The sequence below is a fragment of the Magnolia sinica genome, chromosome 5 (genome assembly GCF_029962835.1).
Source record: "Magnolia sinica isolate HGM2019 chromosome 5, MsV1, whole genome shotgun sequence".
In the NCBI taxonomy this organism is placed as follows: Eukaryota; Viridiplantae; Streptophyta; class Magnoliopsida; order Magnoliales; family Magnoliaceae; genus Magnolia; species Magnolia sinica.
Genome location: NC_080577.1, coordinates 19975946 through 19979813, shown reverse-complemented (window position 1 = coordinate 19979813; position 3868 = coordinate 19975946).

The following is a 3868-nucleotide window of genomic DNA, read 5'->3' as shown; positions in this document are numbered from 1 at the left end:
AGTCGTAGTCGTACTAGGATTACCCGCGTACGTTGTTGCCCCGTGCGGCCACGTCTATGGATGATCGTGAAGAGTCTCGAGTTTCCTGAAATAACTGGTCCTGTGGGACCCACCGTGATTTGTGTGTAAAATCCACTCCGTCCATCAGTTTCTTCAGATTATGTTACGGGGACAGATGTAAATTGAGTCTGACGCAATACTCAAGTGGGGTGCAACACAGGAAACGGTAGAAATAAAAACGCCCACCATTGAAACCTTTCCGGTGGTAAGCGTAATGTTTACGTACCATCCAGACCGTTCATAAGGTGATTACTACGAGGATGAAGGTAAAAGAATATTACCAGTCTGATCTAAAGTTTACGTGGCCCAGATAAGCTTTGAACGGTGGGCATTTGATCTCCACTGTTTCCTGTGGTCTGGCCCCCTTGAGCATTGCATCTGGTTTACTTTCATTTTTTGGGTTCATTTTGTAAAATAAGCTGGCGGCCATTACGGGCGGAGCAGATTTCACACAGACATCGGAGTGGCCCCTACAGGGCTTTCTGTTTCTGGTACTCCCGTAAAAAAGGAAGCGGATTGCGTACTGAGTAGCTGAGTTCGCTAAGCATGCTGAGAAAACTCGGTGGGGTATGTCATTCATGCGTTGCATCAAATCTGTCCATCCATTTTATCATATAATTTTAAGGCTCTGAAGCAAAAGTTAACCATATCCAAACTTCAAGTAGACCACATTATCTGAAACAGCGTGAATTGAATTTTACTGTTGAAAAGTTCTTGGGGCGTACGTAAGTTTTAGATCAAGATGATATTTATTTTTTCCCCTTTATCTATGTTAGTGTGATCTTATAAACAGTTTAGATGATAAATAAACATCACCAGGGGCCTTAGAAAGGCTTCAATGGTGGAAATCAATGCTTTTACGTATGGTCTACTTGGCCTTTTGATGTACTTCAGTTTTTGATCTCTAACTCCCGAAATGATACGGAAAAACGGATAGACAGCATGGGTAAACAACTTGAATTGGAAGCGGTTGTGTACTCAGTAACCCGGTATGCTAAGCGTGTTGAGAAACCTTGTGGGCCTAAATGTCATCCATACATTTTATCCACTTTGTTTGTTTTTTTTTAACAAATAATTTTAAAAATTTAAACTAAAAATGGAGTGTATCTATTCTTCAAGTGGAGTACACCACCGGAAACAATGTGAATTAAACATCTATTGTTGAAAATTTTTTAGACGCTAAAGAAGTTTTAGATCAAGCTGATATTTGTGTTTTTCTTTCATCTATGTCTATCTAACCTCATGAATAAGTTGGATGATAAATAAACATTAACTCGGGACTTAGAAAGGTTTCAACGGTGAAAATCAATACTGCTACTTTATACTACCGGTTTGATCCACTTAATATTTAAGATTTGGATATGCATCAAAAATAATCTAAAAAACAAATGAACCACGTAGGTAAACCACATGCAATCACGGTGGTCCCAACAGAGTTTACTCGGTGCGATGAGAGTGAACTGAGTAACTCCGATTTCACATGAATTAACATGGGCCCCACAGAGTTTACTCAGTACGATAAGAACGTACTGAGTAACTCGGTACGCAATCCGATTTCGTTAAAAACGGGTCCGGTTTGTACGACGGGAGTCCGCAGCACGGTCACACACGCAGTGCGCAATAAAGCCAAGCACTTTGGTCCCACCATGTTTTACAGGTAGCATCCACTCCGTCCATCAGGTTCCATGCTCGATCTAATTTGCTCGGGTAAAAATGATAAGCTACATACATAGCTCAGGTGGGCCACACCACAGGTAAAATTGGGGATAGAATGACAGCTATAGGTTTCGGTGCAGGGCCTCCATAGGATGTCTTCTGGACCTCTTGGACGGGACCGGACCCGTCAGCAACACTTGTTTTACGCAGTGCGTAAAACACCAAGGGTGTGGGGCCCAACATGTTGCATATGTAAATCCACTCCATCCATTAGGTGAGAATCGTTATTTCAACTGTACATAAAACTTTGAGAAGCTTTACAAATGGGAAAAATGTAAATTACTCCTAAAATTATAAGTTCACGCAGTGTGGGGAAAATATAAATTACTCTTCAAACTATAAGTTCACGCAGCGTGGCGTACCTGATTTTTTTTTATCAGAGTGGTATTTGTACCTTCAGATCATCCTAGTAATCGACACCTGAAACAAACCTAAGGTTGTCATCCCATCCCTAGTGTTACCTGCGATTTGGCACACCTTAGTTGTGGAACTGAATGATTTTTGGTTCCAGTGCTTAGAATTGAGGATAGAATCTGATGGACGGAACGGATGCTACATTTAACACAGTTGTAGCGAATCTCAGTCCGCATCTTCTCGGCGAGCTGTTTTCATTCGTTTTTTTTATTCTTATGGTCGAAGTAATCTCATCGACGACGACAAGATCTTCTTACCTTTGACTTCAAAGGTAAACGTGAACCATTGAACGGGTGGGCCTGATTTTCAGGCCACGTGTCCAATTTCAGATTTGTCGCACTTGATTCACGTGGGTACATATGTCGCGAAGTTACTTGGCCCCATGTCAGACGAGCGAGTACACTTGTGCAAGTATGAGGTCGTGGCAAGTAAAGGAAGCGGGATTAGTGCCGGCCCAGCCTCGCTCGACACGTCGCGGCCTAATCGTAGGTATTTATTGCATTTCAGGCTGTTCATCCGCTTTCCAGCTCATTTTAGGTGTCATCCACCTTATCCATAAGTCAAGTGATAGACTGGGAGAAAATACCTCATCTGGACGAGTCCGGATCCTCTGTTACCTGGTCAACAGAGAATTCCTGATACCCCAATCCTCATTGGTCCACGTCACCACTCACTGAAAAAATAAAAATAAAAATAAAAATAAAAGCTTCGGACGCCAAACCATCAGAGGATAGCAGGAAATCCCCGTTGACCAGATAATAGAGGATCTCGACTCCATCTGGACATGGTATCGACTCCCTAGCGGGGGTGGCTAACAGTGAAGTGGGGACTAACAGTAGGGTGTGTATTAACAAGTTAACTCAAAAAAAAAATATTAATAATAATAATAAATTTTTAAAAAAATTCTAAATGTTAGGTTGCCATATTATAGGAAACAGTGATGGTTAAAACATCTTTAAAAACTTATCTAGGTGCACTGTGATATTTATTTTCCATACAACTTATACATAACTTAAATAAGAAACATGAATAAAGGAAAAAAATTAAAAACAAATATCAACTTGATTCAATATTTGGATGGCTCATGGGAAGCTTTTAATGGTCAATATCCACCGTTATCTCTATTTTATTTATTCTGTCCACTTGAGATTTAAATCTTTTTATTTTTTGGCTCATAGTTAGTTACAAATTCCTATGAAATAGTTCCCCTTAAAATTTGAATCTAGTTAGTTACTGATTTCTATGAAATAGGCTCCTTAAAATTTCAATTTACTTCAAGTTTGGCTCTTAACCTAAGCTGAGATGAAAAAACATGAATGAATCATATAGATATCCAGTATATGTACGAAGTGTCTTGTTTCCCTTGTCTTTGGCTACAAGCCAGTGGCTGGGCAGACTTATTGTGATGTATTTTTTTATTAACATTATTTATATATTTTTTCATACAAGCAAAAAAATAAAATATATTTGACTGAATCACTTATGGCACTTGTATTTAATGCATTGTCATGGTTTACTTAAGTGATAGATTTACCTTATTTTCTTGCATGAACTTTAAAATGACTTGAGAGGAGGAATGTACACAGTAGATAAGCAGATACTTCATAGTCGGTCCACCCACAGAACAGTCTAGAGATGCCGGAGGTAGGACGCAATCCACCTCAACGATATATACATC